Raw genomic sequence first — 21,289 nt, forward strand, 5'->3', positions numbered from 1 at the left:
AAAAAGTGCACAATATTGCCAATATTGGGGGCTACACCACTATACTATGGTGGCCAATGCAATTTTAAACAGTTGCTGCATCAAATTTTGGAACTATGGTAATAAATGCTGTGGTATTTAACCAAGTGAATACGGTATTTAATAATTATTGTTTTGCATATTGACAAAATCTGGCATACGTACGCACAGCCAATTCTTTGACTTTAACTGCTTATAACTTCACCACTCAGTATGCTATTGACCTACAATTTTTCACACAAGTATTTCTGTGCATAATAAGTCAAAATTTGAAAGTAATATGTAGCACATAGTTTAAAGTCACAAATTTAGATGTGTGTGGAAGCCTTGTTTTGTAAAATCTGGTCACATTATATATAATATTGGCAATTTCAGGAATTTGTGCGGATAAAGTAGTTAATGACTACCAAATCACATAGCTTATGCAAGTCAGTGCCTCATTATATCAGGCACAGCCTCCATAATCAATTCATCCATGTGGTCACTAATATGTTCCACTTGGGTGACTCACCTGTGAGTGTAGGTAACCGCAGCTTGATGTGAATTTCGATCATGGATATATACCCGACATAAGAACAACAACAAGGTGATGTTTATCAAATACATACACCCTCTTGGGAGGGATATATTTTTGATATACTACAGTGAAACCACTAATCCCTGTAATCCAGAATATGTCTGACATTGTTCTATGTACCAAAGCACCTTTTCTATGTAACTGATGACATCCTACACAATCTCTAATGAGCATCAAATTATAGTGGTTTCACTGTACCTCTGTTTTATTGTTATTGTTTTGTATGTGCTTCTCGTTAATGCATTCCTGAGCACTGATAGTGGTGCTATGTGGCATTCATACTCCTTCTGTCCCCTTTGAAGTAAGGTGTGAAAGTGGTGTACAGTTGCATGTATATAACTACATGAAATTGAAGTACATGTAGCACAATCATTTTTGAACACACACTTGAACTATACCTAAATCATGACACAATAATAGAAACCTATGCACTTGGAATATAAGTCAATGGTAAAGGTCATGCATTCCTACCAAGTTCATTCTAAATGAATACGTTTCAGATTATAGCAATATTATATTATTATGAGAACAATCAGGCAGGACTAAACAGAAAACATGGAGACATGTGTATTTCAGCTAATTTTTTCACAGTTCAATTGAGTACACAGTATACAGTAAGTAATAAAGGTTATATATACAGGCTAATGTTAATATTTTCATTTGATACTGTCAAGATCTCAGGTGCTGGATCTTTCACAATCTAGTTTCAAGGCTGCACTATAATGTTCCTAATCCTTGTTATATTTATACAGTATGTCTCCTTTTACTATGAAGAAGACAGACCACTTTTACTCTGTTTAATAATGTAACATGTGCGCAAACATCCGGCTTAATAATTTGGAATTATGAAACTGTTTATTTTCCCTTGGACTCCAATTAACAACGTAAAAGTTTGGCTGAACAGTCCAAGATTAACATTCAAATAAATTGGATTTTGATTATTGTTCAGAGAACTTTGCGTGGGTAACATCAAACACAAAAAATGCCCTTTGAATATGTTACAGCTAAATGCACCATGAGTAGGATATCATTGTTATCAATTAACCTGAGGCCAAGATGAAGCTGAGGTTGAGGTGATGAGTGCAGGTGTGGTTTAACTAGCTTCTATGTTTCTATTCATAAACAATGTTAGCTGGAATTTAACCTTCTACTGGGGTTTAACTTTTATTCCTGGGAATCTGCATGCATGATTTATATGATCCCTAATTGATTGAACTTAGAAAATTTAACGTAATATTTCTTTTGATGTCTGAAATTACTAAATCCAATGGAAACCTGTGGCAGGGATATTAAATAGTTAGTAACCTAAGGTCTCGCTGGTGGTTGTTTACTAAATTCATCAAACGAAAATCAGCAAAGCCAAAAACAAAATGCATGTCGAGAAGTTTGCTTTTAATAAACTCATTGGCTTTGCCTCTTGGTTGTCAACAGTAAACTTCCTCCGACTTTAGAGTCAGGGTGTATATAAGTGCAATTCATCTTGTATCCATGGTTTATGCATTACATATAATTATCTTAACATACCCCCAGTAGCCAGTCATACTACAGGCATTGGCCAAACCCATGTATGTGTACAGTTCGTATAGCAACACAAAACAGTTCAGTTAACTACTAGTTATTTTATTTTTAACATGATGTATATGGTCAAAATATTACCTCCTGTGGTTGGTAGATACATCAAGTATCAAGACACACGGTAGTGTGTCGTGCGGCCCAAGAAGCCGGCGCGCAACCCCGTGAGTATATTGACAGGAAGAAACAAAACGCAATTTTCGCACCTCCGTAGCTCTGTGCTGCCTTGATGAAACAAGACAAATTTTGCTGTGTACATTCCCTCCACCTTCAGCACTCCACATTCCAAATTTGAGCGAAATCGCTTCAGGCATTCCTGAGATATGCGACTTCCAAAATTGGCTTAGTTTCTTCGTTTTTTTCTTCTTATTTTTCTTCCTCTTTTCGCACACTTACAAAAACTGCTATAAAACGCGAACGCGTTATCCGATTGCCTTGAAATTTGGCACACAGAAGGGGGATATAAAGGCGCATCTCGGTACCAACTTTGGCTGGAATACCATAAACAGGCAAAGAGTTATGAGCGATTATGCACGAAAAATAACACCAATATGTTGTCACGCCTACAGGGTAAACCGCGTATGGGAAGAAGCTGAAAATCGGTGGGTGAATAGGTTATCTATTGAACCTCAAACCTTTTGTGGTTTGAAAGAAATCGAGCTAAAAACCAGGAAGATACAGCGAAAAAAGCAACAGTGTGTAACAATTACGCAATCGAGATTAGCTAATTTTTTATTATTATACTTTATTATTATTATTATTATTATGCTTGCCACGCCTACCAGATAAACCACTTGGGGTAATGCTTTGAAAATCGCTGTACAGATGGAGTTATCATCTTAGAAAGGCTCTTCAATGGTGTAGAAGAATCAGACTTAAAGCCACGGAGTTATAACACGAAATCCAACTTGGTGTAGCAAGTGCGAGATCGAGATACTCTAATAGAGCAGTCATCCTAATAGAGCAGTCACCCTGAACAGAATTCAAGAGATCAGTTAGAAATAAGTAACCTGTATAGAGATCAGCTACAAACAAATCACCCTGTAGAGAGTTCAGCTACAAACAATTCACCCTGTTCAGACATCAGTTAGAAGAAGTTTTCTTGTAGAGAGTTCAGTTACAAACAAATCACCCTGTTGAAAGATCAGCTAGAAAATGTCACCTTGTAGATAGTTCAGTTACAAAGAAACCACCATGTAGAGAATTCAGCTACAAACTAGTGACCCTGTAGATACATGAGCTAGAAGAAGTTACCTTGTAGAGAGTTCAGCTACAAAGAAACCATTCTGTAAAGAGCTCAGCTGCAAACAAATCACCTATACAGAATTCAGCTACAAACAAATCACCCTGTAGAGAGATCAGCTAGAAGAAGTTACCTTGTAGATAGTTCAGCTACAAACAAATCATTCTGTAGAGAGATCAGCTAGAAGAAGTTACCTTGTAGATAGTTCAGCTACAAACAATTCACCCTGTACAGAGCTCAGTTAAAAGAGGTTTCCTTGTAGAGAGTTCAGCTACAGACAAATCACCCTGTAGAGAGATCAATTAGAAGAAGTTACCTTGTAGATCGTTCAGCTGCAAACAATTCACCCTGTAAAGAGATCAGCTAGAAGAAGTTACCTTGTAGAGAGTTCAGCTACAAAGAAACCATCATGTAGAGAATTCAGCCGCAAACAAATCATGTATAGAAAGTTCAGCTACAAACAAATCTCCCTGTAGAGAGATCAGCTAGAAGAAGTTTCCTTGTAGAGAGTTCTGCTACAAACAAATCACCCTGTAGAAAGATCAGCTAGAAGAAATCACCTTGTAGAGAGTTCAGCTTCAAAGAAACAATCATGTGAGAGTTCAGATACAAACAAATTGTCCTGTAGAGAGATCAGCTAGAAGAAGTTACCTTGTAGAGAGTTCAGCTACAAAGAAACCATCATGTAGATAGTTCAGGTACAAACAAATCACCCTGTAGAAAGATCAGCTATAGAAGAAATCACCTTGTAGAGAGTTCAGCTACAAAGAAACTATCATGTAGAGAGTTCAACTACAAACAAATCACCCTGTAGAAAGATCAGCTATAGAAGAAATCACCTTGTAGAGAGTTCAGCTACAAAGAAACCATCATGTAGAGAGTTCAGCTACAAACAAATCGGCCTGTAGAGAGATCAGCTAGAAGAAATTACCTTGTAGAGAGTTCAGCTACAAAGAAACCATCATGTGGAGAGTTCAGCTGCAAACAAATCACCTGTAGAGAGTTAAGCTACAAACAAATCTCCCTGTAGAGAGATCAGCTAGAAGAAGTCACCTTGCAGGGAGTTCAGTTACAAAGAAATAAACCATGTAGAGAGTTCAGCTGCAAACAAATCACCTGTAGAGAGTTCAGCTAGAAACAAGTCACGCTGTAGAGAGATCAGCTAGAAACAAGTCACCTTGTAGAGAGTTCAGCTAGAAGAAGTCATATTGTAGAGCTACAAAGAAACTACCTTGTAGAGTTCAGCTGCAAACAAATCACCCTGTAGAGAACTCAGCTACAAACAAATCGCCCTGTAGAAAGATTAGCTAGAAGAAGTTACCTTATAGGGAGTTCAGCTATGAACAGATCACCCTGTAGAGAGTTCAGCTACAAACAAATCACCCTGTAGAGAGTTCAGTTACAAAGAAACCACCATGTAGAGAGTTCAGCTGCAAAAAAAATCAATCACTCTGTTGAGAGTTCAGCTAGAAGAAGTCACCTTGTAGAGAGTTAAGCTGCAAATAAATCACCCTGTAGAGAATTCAGCTACAAACAAATCACCCTGTAGAAAGATCAGCTAGAAGCAGTTACCTTGTAGAGAGTTCAGCTACAAAGAAACCACCATGTAGAGAGTTCAGCTGCAAACAAATCACCTGTAGAGAGTTCAGCTAGAAACAAGTCACCCTGTAGAGAGATCAGCTAAAAACAAGTCACCCTGTAGAGAGTTCAGCTAGAAGATGTCACATTGTACAGAGTTCAGCTACAAAGAAACTACCACGTAGAGAGTTCAGCTGCAAACAAATCATCCTGTAGAGAGTTCAGCTAAAAGAAGTCACCTTTTAGAGAGTTCAGCTACAAAGCAACCACCATGTAAAGAGTTCAGCTGCAAAAAACTCAATCACCTTGTAGAAAGATCGGCTAGAAGAAGTTACCTTGTAGAGAGTTCAGCTACAAAGAAACCACCATGTAGAGAGTTCAGCTGCAAACAAATCACCTGTAGAGAGTTCAACTAGAAACAAGTCACCCTGTAGAGAATTCAGCTAGAAGAAGTCACATTGTAGAGAGTTCAGCTACAATGAAACTCCCATGTAGAGAGTTCAGCTGCAAACAAATCACCCTGTAGAGAACTCAGCTACAAACAAATATGCAGTGTAAAAAGATCAGCTAGAAGAAGTTACCTTGTAGAGAGTTCAGCTACAACGAAACCACCATGTAGAGAGTTCAGCTACAAACAAATCACCTGTAGAGAGTTCAGCTAGAAACAAGTCACCCTGTAGAGAGATCAGCTAGAAACAAGTCACATTGTAGAGAGTTCAGCTACAAAGAAACCACCATTTAGAGAGTTCAGCTGCAAACATATCACCCAGTAGAAAGTTCAGCTATGAACAGATCACCCTGTTGAGAGTTCAGTTAGAAACAAGGAATCCTGTAGAGAGATCACCTAGAAGTATCGCCTTGTAGAGAGTTCAGCTACAAACAAATCACCTGTAGAGAGTTCAGCTACAAACAAATCACCCTGTAGAGAGATCAGCTAGAAGAAGTCACCTTGTAGAGAGTTCAGCTATAAAGAAACCACCATGTAGACAATTCAGCTGCAAACAAACACCCTGTAGAGAACTCAGCTACAAATAAATCGCCCTGTAGAAAGATCAGCTAGAAGAAGTTACCTTGTAGGGATTTCAGCTACAAACAAATCACCCTGTAGAGAGATCAGCTAGAAGAAATTACCTTGTAGATAGTTCAGCTACAAACAAATCACCCTGTAGAAAGATCAGTTAGAAGAAGTTACCTAGGAGAGAGTTCAGCTACAAAGAAACCACCATGTAGAGAGTTCAGCTGCAAAGAAATCACCCTGTAGAAAATTTCTGCCAGAAACAAATTGCCCTGTAGAAAGATCAGTTAGAAGAAGTTACCTTTTAGAGAGTTCAGCTACAAAGAAACCATTCTGTAAAGAGCTCAGCTGCAAACAAATCACCTATACAGAATTCAGCTACAAACACATCACCCTGTAGAGAGATCAGCTAGAAGAAGTTACCTTGTAGATCGTTCAGCTACAAACAATTCACCCTGTAGAGAGAACAATTAGAAGAAGTCACCTTGTAGAGTGTTCAGTTACAAAGAAACCACCATGGAGATCAGTTTCTGTAATCAATATATGTGACCGGATTTGCGAAAAGGGGTCTTCCACAAACATCCAATTCCATAAACGTTGGAGACCATAACTCAGTGTTCAAGTAACATATTAACCTGAAAATTTCACCATGTATTCAGCTATATATAGTGGTGCTCACCACTGCCCAAATTTCAAGGCAATAGCTCTTTCCAATATGAAGTTATCAATTGTCAAAGTTGGCAAATTGGATGTGTGTGGAAGACCCCTTTTCGCAAATCCGGTCACATATGTATTATACAGCATATGTGACCGGATTTGCGAAAAGGTACCTTTTCCACACATTTGACATACCAGCAAACAAAATGTCATAACTGTTGACTCCTTGCACTGATTGACTTTCTTTTTGTATCACAATGTAGCCACATAATGTAGGCACACTCATGGAAAATCAAGACACACGGTAGTGTGTCGTGCGGCCCAAGAAGCCGGCGCGCAACCCCGTGAGTATATTGACAGGAAGAAACAAAACGCAATTTTCGCACCTCCGTAGCTCTGTGCTTCCTTGATGAAACAAGACAAATTTTGCTGTGTACATTCCCTCCAACTTCAGTACTCCACATTCCAAATTTGAGCGAAATCACTTCAGGCATTCCTGAGATATGCGACTTCAAAAATTGGCTTAGTTTCTTCGTTTTCTTCTTCTTCTTCTTCTTCTTCTTCTTCTTCTTTTTCTTCCTCTTTTCGCACACTTACAAAAACTGCTATAAAACGCGAACGCGTTATCCGATTGCCTTGAAATTTGGCACACAGAAGGGGGGTATAAAGGCGCATCTCTGTACCAACTTTGGCTGGAATACCATAAACAGACAAAGAGTTATGAGCGATTATGCACGAAAAATAACACCAATATGTTGTCACGCCTACAGGGTAAACCGCGTATGGGAAGAAGTTGAAAATCGGTGGGTGAATAGGTTAACCATTCACTGTTAAAAAGCCTGAGTGCATTTCATACCAAAATTGTATGCATTGCATACTGAGTTGCTACACTAGAAGGTATGAAACAGATCTGCATGCATTACATACTAAAAATGTTAGCATATCACACTAACATATTGGTATGAAATATCATACCCTGTGAGCATACCATGACGCCATAGCTCAGAGATATGCGCCTCTTATATGGGAAGATAAGCGCCTCTTATATGGAGCGTTTATGAATAGGCGCATACAAAAGCATTGGATGCGAGATGGGTTGGAGCTTGTTAGAAACTCTCGAGGGAAAGAGGTTGAAGGATCATGACGAGTCGAGTAAACTGAAGCACAGAGTGAGTTCTTAGTATTTGATAAGAAACGGTTTCAGGAAGCCATATATTACAATTATAACTCCCGTGACAAGTGTGGGTTAAATAAACTCTGGTTAGGTTCTAAGCCTTGTTCCAAGCTCCTTTATATGTTGTGTAACTGTTAGAGTTGATAATGAATACCATCTGTCTCATACCCACAGTGTTGGGCAAGTTACTTTTTAAAAGTAACTAGTTACATATTACTTATTACTTGCAGCTGAACTATTTAGTTACAGTTACATATTACCCATAAAATAAAGTAACTGTAATAATATTACACATTATGATACTTTGTGTCCACAGCCTTAAGCTGTCACGTGTGAAACTACCACCTTATCACGTGACACGATTGCGTTATTGGACAATGTGCAAGTCTTGATATAAGTAAGTAGCTGGTGAATAAGCCTCATTTAGTAGGCTTCATTACTTCGTTGTGGCTAGGCGTTACTCAGTGGGTTACTAACGAGATTAGTAACTTCGTTACTTTTAGTTATAATATTACGTAATATTAGATTCGTTACAGTAACTATATTACTTAGGTAACGCATTACATTTGCAAGTAGAGTAACTTGAGTTATATTACCTGTTTTTATAGCGTATTTCGTTATATTACTTTGTTACCACAAAAGTAATAATCATACGTAACGCGTTACATAAGTAGCGCGTTACTCCCAACACTGCATACCCAGACCCAGCTGGGCCATTTTCAGTCAACCAGCTTTGGCATCCAATGAAAGTTTGGCTGAATCTTAGTCAATCAAATTTAAATTTGATCCGTGTTGACTAACTTCATGCATGCCTCTACAATGAAACTGCATTGCTTTGGTCGCTCCAAATAAATTCTCTGTTCCAGTCCACTGCCTGCATCCGTGTCACTAATAATATTATAATTCTTCCATTTTTTCTTGCATGCTGAACAGTTTCAATTTTATAATGTGTCAGTGTGCATTGAGTCTCTACAAATTTACATTTTGTTCTACCTACAACTTAATTTTATGCTGGCTATGTTCAGGAAAAGCTACCAATTTTATAATGGAAATGGACTGCTCGCTTGCATAAATGTATGCCCAGTGGAGGACGGGAAACAGAGTCTTTATTTAGAGTGGCCTTGTGTTTGGAGCAGTCATGCACTTTTGTAATATAAGTACATCTTAGCAATGGTGCAACTAGCCATTCAGCCCTTGGTAGCCACTGAAGTACTGCAGGTGAGTGTTAATGATACACCAGTTTCTGTCTAGTTACAGTAGAGGGTAACTGTATGCAATCTTTTAAAACTGCATGTTGGCTATTTGCTACATTAATATAACTTGCTATTCTGCTCTACGGCTTTCATTATACAAACAGGAGCTAGCTGGAGTTGGCTATAATAATTATTTACATATGCCTATAGGTAGACCCATTTAGATGCTAATAATGGTCCAGCCATTTAGTCAAACAAAATCAGTCCGGCTAGACCAGTTTGATATCCAAATTTGGTCCAGCTAATTACCTACATTCAAAACACTTGATTAACCAGATTGTTTTTCATGTAATAGAACTATGGACCTGTAACCTCAAAAGCAAATCAGCAGATGTATACAGATATAGTTATTGTTTATGGGTTCATATATAGTGGTATTGAAATTTTAGATTAATCCTAAGATACGCTGTACATGCTCAATTAACGCTCTCACAACTAAGCAAGTGCATGGTTGTACTGTCACCTAATGATATAACTCACTGATAAACTTTGTCAATGGCCTACCTTTACTACATTAATATAGATTTCAATGATAGCTGTGACTAGGGTATGTGTGCACGGTAGTATCAGGTGGAGGAGACTGTTCACAGTGATATGGGTAACCATTTTAAATGATATTAAATCGGAATATGCTAGATAATATTGTACTGCGAGTGTGTGTGTGTGTGTGTGTGTGTGTGTGTGGGTGTGTGTGTGTGCGTGCGTGCGTGCGTGCGTGCGTGTGTGTGTAGGTGAGACTTCGGGTGCCTACACCTTCACTTGTGAGATATGGTACAGCCTCCTGCGGGGTTACTAGTCCTAGGATTTGCCTGCACTGACTCCTGTGCTTGTTCACTGGGTAGGCATGACCATACTAGCATGACAGCTGAAGGCTTTGCTTTTTGTTTGCTTTTGTGTGTGTCCAGGGTTAGTTCTAGAAATGTTGCTCACCTGGTTTCAAGTTTTGAAATACAGGGAGTAGTTGCTTTGCTTATTTAGGTGTATATTTTCATGTATGGTTAGCTACTGTTTGACACACGTATGCATGACGACTGCTCTGTTGAAATGTATGATTGTTATTTTAGAGTAGCTATGCATATGTTGATTTTATCTGAATAATATGGTTCAGCGGCATCGACTCTACCTGATTAAATGGTTACAGACCCAAGGTATATTCAGTATCCTTGGAGAATGACTGTCAAGATTTCAGTTTAGATGGTGTCTCTGTGATCACATCGGTGAACTCATCCAGGAGACTGGAGGCTTACAAGTCCTCGTAGTTTCTACTTATGGAAATAAACTATCAAAAGTTAGTTTATATGCAAATAAACTTGTTTATATTATATTATATTGGTACAGAGAGTAAATTGAAGACTAAAGAGAAACTCTAGATCTGTAAAGACAGTTAGAATGCCTGTAGACACTGACAATGGTATTGTCAATAGTCAGGTAACTAAGAACTTTATAGCAGTCACAATGCATTTCTGCTTCTATTGCTTCATCAGGTGACAACGTTCTTAGGGTGGAAAATAAGAACAGATTGCATGGAGCTGTATGCAAATGTTGGAGTGGGTACAAATAAAGTTATTTCTTACCTCATGACATGTTATACTTTTCCTATAGTAATATAACTGCTGTGCTGACGTCATACCCACAGGAATAAGCGCCTCTTATCTGGAACATTTATGCCGGAATAGGCACTTGCAAGAGCGTCAGCATCAGGGTCTGGGGGAGAAATACTTGAAGGAGTAAGGCTTAGAGACTGAAGGATCATGAAGAAACGAGTTGACTAAATTGCGCGCGGACTGGTATAGTAACAGGGTGAGTTTTTAGTATTCGATATCCGCGTATAGAAAGTCTATGGTAAAACCGAGGGTCACAAGTGGGATTAATAACCTATACATAAACAAAGATTCTAAGCCTTGCCTTTAATACAGGCCTTCATCTAGGAAATGACTCAAGGTGGGGGGGGGGGGGATAACCATGAGTGGGCAATAATTAAAGATCCACGTGTTCATCCCTATGCACACTCCACCTAGGATGTATGTTACACTCTCAGGTGCATTGTCATGTGCCTGAAGATGACCATGCCACTCCAGAAATTTTAGGCTTTCTTAAATTGCCTCTGGTGCATTTTTGAGTACCATACGCAAGGAAATTTTGACGTCAAAAAATTTGACGAATTTAGACTTTAGCAGATTTGACAAATAAAATGTTGACGAAAATGAAGAAATTATAGGCAAAACCTGTACTTTTAAGGGCGCTTATAAACATTTGACGAATTTAAATTTGACGAATTAAACCGATTCGTCAAATTTTTTTGACGTCTAAATTTCCTTGCGTACGGTATCTCAGAGTGAAGAAAATTTTGTATTTTTGTTTCAAATTGCTTATGGTGCATTCTCAATTACCTGAGAATAACATGCCATTTTTAGACTCAAATTACTTGTGGTTCATTCTCAGGTACATGAGAATGCAAGGCCACTCCAGGACATTTTTGCATTTTAAACTCTCATCGGTGGCTTCTTGTGCATTCTCAGGTACCACATGTCCGCCATGAAATTTTTGTATTTTAGACTCTTGGATTGCTTCTGATGCATTGTTAAAAATTTAATGGGGTGAGAGTTTGTCAAGGGATGGCGGCAACGAAGTCCTGGTTTATATGTTGTGTGTTAAACTGTTTAGAGTGGTTATAAAGATTTTTTTAAAATAGGTGTTTGCTAACATTGGTTCCTAGAGGGTGAAGTCTGCAAATATACATGGAAACAGTAGAGACAGTTAGAAGGAAGAGACTGGTAAGTTGTTTGAATTTGAATTGATTGCTGCAATAAAAGTTTAGATCTGGGACAAAAATTGTTCAAGCTGGGTCATTTTCAGTCAAACCAAATTTGGTCAGAACTCTGGCATTCAAAATATTATTGATCACTGACCAAAACTGTGGACCTATCTTAGTCAACCAATTTTGTGTTGGCTAATTTTGGACAGGTGAAGCAGCTTAGAAATTGTGTATGCATACTTGGTCAGTGACCCCTCACTTTCATTTATTGTATGAGTTCCCTAATTTTGACTCCCTTAGGTCTTGCCATCCTTGCTTAAATCAACTAGTTATTAACCTGTTGGTAACTACTAAAATACCCATGTTTTATTGTTAGTATATCACCATAAAAATCAAGCAGTAAACTAACAGATAGGAACATTTTGGTTACTGATGATTTACTTGCAGTAAACCAACTAGTAAATCAACAGAAGAGTGATTTACTAACAGTAAAACATGGTAAAACAGCCTTCTTCAAGCAGTGACCATGAATGTTAATGATATACCATGGCCAGTTGATATCTAGTTACAATAACTGTAGCTATGGGGTACCGTATGCAAGGAAATGTTGTTTGACAAATTCATACTTCGTTAGATTTGAATTACAAAAAGCAAGAAATTGTAGATAAAAGCATGTACTTTTTAAAACACTTATGGGTATTTGACATTTAATTTTGACGAATTAAACCAATTCGTCAAATATTTCTTAGATCAGAATTTCCTTGCATACAACGACTGTATGCGTGCTTGTAGCACTGTGCATTGACTATTTGCTCTACCATGGACTGAAGCAATGCTGCATTACATATGCAAGAACTAGTTGTTGACCAATTATAAAATTTGCATATGCTTAGACCATCAGTTTAGAATGCTAATAAATAATAATGGCTCAGCCAGAATAAATTTTGTTGAATGTAATCAGTCTGACAATGACTTGATCTGTCAAAATGACAGACCAACATGCAACATGGTTGGCCACTGGTACATGATACGTAGTAACAGTTTACATATATAGTGTATTTTTAAATGCCTATTTTGATAGGTGATAATGTCAGACCATTTTTAATTTGGTCAGTCATTGCGACTTTTGGGTTGGAAAAATGACAGATGACAGGCTGTTATTTTGAGCTCAACCAGTTAATTTAGTCTGGCTAGACCAGTTTACCTGGACTTTTTTTTTGTCTGTTTGTTTTTGTGGCAGTGTGTCATGCACGCACCACACATGCAGGTGTGTGTGTGTGTGTGTGTGTGTGTGTGTGTGTAGTGTGTGTGTGTAGTGTGTGTGTGTGTAGTGTGTGTAATGTGTGTGTGTGTGTAGTGTTTTGAGGTCTGAAATATAAGACCAGTTCTTTACCCATTCATGCATACTGTATGTTGGGAGAATAATTCATGGAAGAAAACATCCACAAATTGTCTATCCTTTCCTTGTTTGTGAGAAAATGTTTGCAAATTATTGTGTGAAGTAATTTACGGATTGGGCACACACCTACAACTAGTAAATCATGGATGCATACTTGATTGTTAAGGGAGGGCTGTGATGTGTTGCATAGATGGCTGTTTTTAAGCAGAGAAGCAGGTAACATTCGCAATATAAATGGGCAATCAGCCTGGGGGCACATCACAGTGAAATATCCCATTTCTCTTGCATGATTATATAACACTGGTTTCTTTCTTGCACTGTCACCTTACATAACTACTGTCACTGAAGTTTATATCTCTGTTCAAATTGTGTCATGTTGTGCCTGACTGTAGTGTCACGCATACATAGCAGTTTAGCAAGTAGCTACAACAAATCTTTAATAGTATCATCCACTCATGCATTCACTATGCTTGTCACTATGTCAGTACTGCATGAACTAAGGTGTGAATCATATGGGGAAGGTTGGAGATTAGTACAAAGGCTTTTTTGGGAAAGAGGGGGGCATTTTTGTCAATTTAAAAACCTTTCATGAATGCATCTAAAATCGCAAATTCACAAACGTTATCTTCCGCGAATGATTCCCATTATACAGTATTATTTCCATGCATGGTTAACCGCTATTTAACACCCATGCTAGCACTTACATAGCATGACAAATGTTTTGTTGAAAAGTATGACTGCTCTATTAGAGTAGCTATTTGGATATTTTGATGGTAAAATTATTTTTAGAAACTGTGGAAACACTCATTAAACATTTTTTGTGTGTATTATGTGGTGTTGTGCATGCAGAGTGAAAGCTATCTCATTTGATAGGAGCTGACACTGGATCATCGTCAACCAGTTGAAACAGTGATACAAAAAATGTATCTTGTTCTTGTATAACTTTGTATGAACTGTACTGTTTGCAATATTATTTCAGTATGGAGATAACAATAGAATACGTAGCTTTCAGTTTTGGTATCTTGTTGAGGCAAAGTTTCCCCGACCTGTGGTCAGTGTTTTTATGGATGTACTTGGACCATACGGGCTTTATGTATGATGCTGGCAACTGGCCCAACTAATGTGTACTCAACATACAGCAACTCTGTACACAGGTCTAAGTGAGGGATATTCTCTGAATCCCTTTCATCAACCATACGAAACTAAAAACTGTTTTCTCAAGGTGTTCAGTCATTTATCAATGTGCTGTGTTGTGTGTAGTACTCATGAACTTTTTGGTTGTGTACACATACTGTGCAGATAACCACACAAATACAAATACATTGTCCACGAAAGTTAACTATATATGTTAAATGTATTGCAGTGTATATACATAGAGGTTTTGCAGTACACATTCCTTAGCCATGTATGCACTGACTAGTGGATTGAGGATTCTACATTGATTTTTAAAAGCACAAAGCGAGAAGTTTTACTGGGATATGCTAAAAAGCCATTGTAACAAGTGGCTATCTCTAGCAAATATGTATAATAATGAGGGTTGACATGTAGCTATGAATTTTGTAATGTATTGTGGGTTTTGGTATGTACATTCACCCACAATGTCTGCGCACATATTATGTGAACATTCCCTGCAAAACCTCTAACGTGCATGTTATTTCCTACCAATACAACTGGAAGACGAAACACAAATAAAATCTGCACTATACATAATTCCTCCCATGTTTGGTAATAAGCTGATCGTTCACCAGAGTAGTATATATTCATTGCTGCGAATTTGCTGGATATGCACAAGCAAGTGCAAGGAGAGTAATTCTGTTGTGTTAGTGTACTATAGCTATATTCCTGGACCAAGAATAATTAATGTTGGTCATTCCATTCTATGTGAATCACTACAGGATATTTGTATGTAACATGGGATTACGTTAGTTGACTAAAACACGTTAAGAACAATTTTTGATGTATACTGTCCAATAGTTTCATTGCACAGTGACAGATAAAAGGTAATGTTGGCCTATAGCCAAATGTAGTCTTGCATCCCATACAGTTTGTGTGGTAATAAACCATCTGGTCATTGTTGTACATTCTGTGACCACTGCCCATGCAAATGTTGGCAGACCCACTGTGCACTATATGATGACAAATATTCTTCACATTCTAAATGCAACAAACTATATAGTTAACAGTCTGTTTGTACAAAGTTTGAAAATGCCATGGGAATACTTGATTTCCCCACACAGAGCTCTCAAAAGTGCTGGCAAAGGAATATTATGGTATGTAGTATAAAAGTAAAAGCCACTTAGTATAAAAGTAATAGAACAGCGCACATATTATATGGTTATTAATATGCAAAAGGTTTCTTCTTAATTGAATTAAAAGTGTTTCTATGAAAAAAGTAGGGCCATAGCTGTAGCCACTTATGATTATGAATACTGAAGAGTACAGTTATAACTGATATATTCGGGGAGGTTACAAATCACAAAATAAGAATTATATTATAGTTACCTAAAAATGTTTCCAGAGATTGAGATTCTATAGTGTCAATGAGTAGGTTATTCCAATCACAGGTAGATCTGGGGTAGTAGCTGAATTTATTAGTGATTTGTTCTAGTAAAAGGTATCTCAAAATGGAGAGAGTGGGTTTGGAACCACGTGGTAGCGAGTAAGCCAGGTTGGGATCCAGCTATAAGTAGTACCATTAGGCCACTTCAACTAAATCTTTGTTTCTCGGGCGAAATTCAGCCAAATAAAGGTCGGTAAAATGCTATTTTGCTAGCTGAAGAGTGATATTGCGAGTCAAGCGGTGGCTAAGCTACATTACGGTTGCTGTATCACTTGTGAGTAGGCAGCTATATGTTGAGATATTTAGTGTTACTTACTTTTTAAGAGCTTAAAGATAAATTTGCAACTCTTTCGTGGCGTTATCACTCTTTGCAAGGTGATCACGTGATTAACATAATTATTTTATGCTGAAAAATATAGGGTTGGTCGGGCCCGAGAAACAAAAGATTTAGTTGAAGTTGCCTTATTTTAGTTTGGTCAGTAAAGCAAATTTCTTCCAAATCTCAAATAACTAAACTTTCACAATTTATTGTATCATGAATAATACAATCTACTGGAGGACGTGACATTGAATTTACAGGTTTTTACAATTGATTTTGTCCCATTTGCAATAGAGGTTGTCACTTTTGCAGAATTCTCTTTTGCTATTGATTTTATCATCCTTACCAAGATTGGCAGCTGCAGTAAACACGAAAACAAGATTATAGCAAGTGCTTGACAATCTTGTTAAAGCACAACTGTTGTAAACAACTCTTTAATTCTTACAGCTTCTTTACCAGCTTTGCAATTTTTGCTTAACCATTGGTGATGGGTGTGGTCACTCACCAACAAACTAATTAACTTGAAGGCCTTTGGTATCTAGTCTCAAGTGGTATTCTCTATGGTAAAATGATCCACCTTGTGATAAGCGGCTAGTTTACTGCAGACGATGCAATTATGATGAATTCTTGTGCAAAAGTGACAAAATGTAATGTAAAAGCGATGAATTCAATCACACATATACATGCTTCACACATGAAATATCACATCAGATCAATAAAAGTGTTCATGACCCCCTGACCACTCAAAATCTCTGGGCCCTGACCCTGTACTGTCACTACAAAACGTGGGTTGGCTTGGCTGTATATGAAACTGTTTTGTTGCTGGCTTGGTGTTGCAGAAACACACAACCTTGGACCTTACAATTAGGATAATTCACTAGTTTTTCACTTTAATCCATAAAGGTTTCAGAAGAATCCGTAAACATGTATTATCACAGGACACCATTATGTCTAACCTTATGTCATATGTAATAGCCCTGACAATCTATAAGAAACATTGGAAGTCATGTGAAAATAATAGATGTGATTCAGACTTCCGGACGTATGAATTTTTGTAACTTGACTTCGGAGACTGTGTAAAGAAACAGTGAAGGATGGAAGCAAGAGTTCATAATATTATGAACTCTTGATAGATGCTTGTCAGTATTATATATAAACATATAAACAAAGATTATCCAGCACTATATTTTGAGAAAAGTCAGTGACTAAGTATGCTTTAGTCGCCAAAAAGATTTCGGTCAAACGTGAATTTCGTCCCACCAGCCTGAATTAAGCTACAATACTCCTCAGACAATAATATTATGGGTATGTTATAGTGTTTAAAGACATACTTGTTCAGTGGCCAATTTGCAGTGGTGGTTTTCGAGATGCTAATAGAGCACCCCATGTTTTATACATCCATAGTGACCTAAGTTCTGTAAAACATCATGGCTATTGACGGATGTGAGTTTAAATGTAATGGCTTTCTGTAAATATGTGTTTCCAGATTCTTCTGAAACCTCTATATAAAATGGTGATCAAGAAGGAAAAATATTGATGATCACAGTTCATTACTCCAGTTGAAAGTGCATCACCCATCATCAACTGGCAGTGTGGAAGTGACTACCAATTGCAGAGTGACCTCAATCTGATGCTGCAAACTTTCAACATGAGTACTGTATATCTATCTGGAATAAAAGCAGCATAGTAGCGGTAGTCCGCCACAAACTTGGCAGCGAGTGATTGTCTGGTAGCTCAGGTAGCTAGCCGACTCAGTTTATTTTTGCGTAGGCGCCTCAAGTGATGGTGAAGTGACTCTACATTGACAAGGAATCGTACAGTAGATAAGATTTCACATACTTGGAATCACAACTAACCTTGCTGTACTCACATGATTCGATGTTCCATCCCTTGTTCCATTTAATTGTCACCATCCCTATAACACTCACGTGAGGATGCTATCGACAGCTGCAATTTGTTAGCAACCGTTTGGACATACGACGTTGAGTCGAATATTCACAAACGGAGGTTGTTGAGTAGGGCTGTACTTAAAGTTGTCGGAGCTGGTGGTGCATGGTGTAGGCCGGTGTTGGACTGAGCTGCCGCAACTGGGTTGAACCATACCAGACTATTCGGTTTGTTTCATTATACTCATAGGCGGATCTGAGGGGGGGACAAGGGGTGCTGTGCCCCCCCTGGCCCTTCCCTTGCCCCCCTTGGACTCACAGTACTATATTGATACCAGAAACTGGAATCATGCATTCACACTGTATTCAGAAGTATAGAAAGCCAATGGGCAAATGGAAGACAACAGTTATAAATGTACTTTACAGTTATACTGTACACTGTAAAGAAAGTAAGTTTAAGTTTTTGTGGCAAGATCGAGATACTCTAATAGAGCAGTCACTACTCTAATAGAACAGTCACAATTCTAATGTCATAACAATACTAGCTACACCTTTATATTTTGATTTATTACACTTTACCATCAAACAGGTTTTATCTCAGATAGGCTAACTAATCTTTATATAAATTGCAAGCATACACTTTTAAGCTAAATGTTACCAAAAATGCTCCCAAATTCAAACCTAGGAGGTCTAATTTTTAAAAATTTTCTCTAACTACAATCTTAAAATTGTATGTCTATCATTCATCCAGCTATACTGAATATAGTTATACAACTGAATATAACCTGTGTACTATAATTCCTCTTAGTGGAATAGATGCTGTTGTACACTAAAACTTCTTGCCCCCCCTTGGCCCCCCCTGACAGTGCCTCCTAGATCCGCCTATGATTATACTGATAATAATTTCTTGCTTGACTAAACTTTTTAGCAGGCGGCTACTTACTGCAGTCGACCATGAACTGTACGAAGGCGCTCCGCAGGCTCCTGTGCCGGCGGCTCAGGGGGCCGGTTCAATTAACTGCCATTCTCTCAGTTCCGGCGGCCGGGGTTTACATACTAGCACTGATAACAGGTTGGTAACTATGTTACTTGCAGTGGCTTTTAGTTTTTATATAGGTATGCTGACAGAAAAGTGTTGACAGAAGTGACAGGTCAGGATGAAGTGACACCAGGTACGGACAATACAAAGGTGTTATCATGTCACATATCATATCCTTTCTAGCAAACAGCAATTAGTTCTAGTGACATGGATTGAAATACTGCTATATAATCAGGATGGCCAGACCACCAAACATGGTAAGATTATGGAATGCTATGATTTATCAACCATTTTTTCTTCCCAGAACACCGATTCGTAAATGTATAAGACCAGTCTTATGCTATTAAGACACAACTGATTCAATAACAGCAGGTATTATACCGTACATTAAAATTCATAATCTATAATAATTGACAGAATTAGCTATACATTGCTTCTGAAAGAGATTTCAACCATGCATGGTAAGTACATTGTTTCTTGGCTTCATCTGTTCACAATGCATACCATAATTCCATAGAAACAACTGCAGAAATAGAAGATAGTGATAGCCGTATGCAGTTTCCATGGATGTCATTCATCTTCAGATGTTCAGATATGCAGTGTCGAAACCTAGAACAATAAATATAATTAGCAATATTTTGAAATATGTATTTGTAATTGTAAATGGATGTTAATCATACCAAAAAAACAGTCTGCATTACATACAATGGCTAGAATGGTTATAATAATGCATTATGGATGTAGATCATACCGGGAATACAGTGTGCATTACGTACTATGGGTAGAATGGTCAGTAATGCACACAACAAATGGAATGCTCGGTGTGAGGAAGCATATCATCTGCAGTTTGGTGTGATATGCAACCAACTGTTTTAACAGTTATTGAACCTCAAACCTTTTGTGGTTTGAAAGAAATCGAGCTAAAAACCAGGAAGATACAGCGAAAAAATCAACAGTGTGTAACAATTACGCAATCGAGATTAGCTATTTATTATTATTATTATTATTATTATGATGCTTGCCACGCCTACCAGATAAACCACTTGGGGTAATGCTTTGAAAATCGCTGTACAGATGGAGTTATCATCTTAGAAAGGCTCTTCAATGGTGTAGAAAAATCAGACTTAAAGCCACGGAGTTATAACACGAAATCCAACTTGGTGTAGCAAGTGCGAGATCGAGATACTCTAATAGAGCAGTCATCCTAATAGAGCAGTCACCCTGAACAGAATTCAAGAGATCAGTTAGAAATAAGTAACCTGTATAGAGATCAGCTACAAATAAATCACCCTGTAGAGAGTTCAGCTACAAACAATTCACCCTGTTCAGACATCAGTTAGAAGAAGTTTTCTTGTAGAGAGTTCAGTTACAAACAAATCACCCTGTTGAAAGATCAGCTAGAAGATGTCACCTTATAGATAGTTCAGTTACAAAGAAACCACCATGTAGAGAATTCAGCTACAAACTAGTGACCCTGTAGATACATGAGCTAGAAGAAGTTACCTTGTAGAGAGTTCAGCTACAAAGAAACCATTCTGTAAAGAGCTCAGCTGCAAACAAATCACCTATACAGAATTCAGCTACAAACAAATCACCCTGTAGAGAGATCAGCTAGAAGAAGTTACCTTGTAGATAGTTCAGCTACAAACAAATCATCCTGTAGAGAGATCAGCTAGAAGAAGTTACCTTGTAGATAGTTCAGCTACAAACAATTCATCCTGTACAGAGCTCAGTTAAAAGAGGTTTCCTTGTAGAGAGTTCAGCTACAGACAAATCACCCTGTAGAGAGATCAGTTAGAAGAAGTTACCTTGTAGATCGTTCAGCTACAAACAATTCACCCTGTAAAGAGATCAGCTAGAAGAAGTTACCTTGTAGAGAGTTCAGCTACAAAGAAACCATCATGTAGAGAATTCAGCCGCAAACAAATCATGTATAGAGAGTTCAGCTACAAACAAATCTCCCTGTAGAGAGATCAGCTAGAAGAAGTTTCCTTGTAGAGAGTTCTGCTACAAACAAATCACCCTGTAGAAAGATCAGCTAGAAGAAATCACCTTGTAGAGAGTTCAGCTTCAAAGAAGCAATCATGTGAGAGTTCAGGTAGTACAAACAAATGGTCCTGTAGAGAGATCAGCTAGAAGAAGTTACCTTGTAGAGAGTTCAGCTACAAAGAAACCATCATGTAGATAGTTCAGGTACAAACAAATCAAACTGTAGAAAGATCAGCTATAGAAGAAATCACCTTG

General features: G+C 37.9%; 2 long non-coding RNA genes across 5 annotated transcripts; both read left to right on the forward strand.

Moving 5' to 3' along the window:
• Positions 1-7,734: 7,734 nt before the first annotated feature.
• Positions 7,735-14,589, forward strand: LOC136266780 (uncharacterized). 3 transcript variants are annotated; one of them, XR_010706283.1, is made up of 8 exons: positions 7,735-7,829; positions 10,152-10,235; positions 10,282-10,375; positions 10,426-10,515; positions 10,572-10,634; positions 10,690-10,887; positions 11,780-11,861; positions 14,115-14,589. It is a non-coding gene; the product is annotated as an uncharacterized lncRNA (long non-coding RNA). The 3 variants fall into 3 exon arrangements; XR_010706282.1 differs by lacking the exon at positions 7,735-7,829 and having other exon boundaries at positions 9,803-10,235; XR_010706284.1 differs by lacking the exons at positions 7,735-7,829; positions 11,780-11,861 and having other exon boundaries at positions 9,801-10,235.
• A 2,803-nt stretch (positions 14,590-17,392) lies between these two features.
• On the forward strand, positions 17,393-19,752 carry LOC136266989 (uncharacterized). Of its 2 annotated transcripts, none has more exons than XR_010706434.1 (7): positions 17,393-18,234; positions 18,938-19,078; positions 19,123-19,178; positions 19,229-19,302; positions 19,350-19,417; positions 19,463-19,506; positions 19,563-19,752. It is a non-coding gene; the product is annotated as an uncharacterized lncRNA (long non-coding RNA). The 2 variants fall into 2 exon arrangements; XR_010706433.1 differs by having other exon boundaries at positions 17,394-18,234; positions 18,935-19,078.
• Positions 19,753-21,289: the final 1,537 nt, after the last annotated feature.

The sequence above is a fragment of the Dysidea avara genome, chromosome 9 (assembly GCF_963678975.1).
Source record: "Dysidea avara chromosome 9, odDysAvar1.4, whole genome shotgun sequence".
NCBI classification, from domain to species: Eukaryota; Metazoa; Porifera; class Demospongiae; order Dictyoceratida; family Dysideidae; genus Dysidea; species Dysidea avara.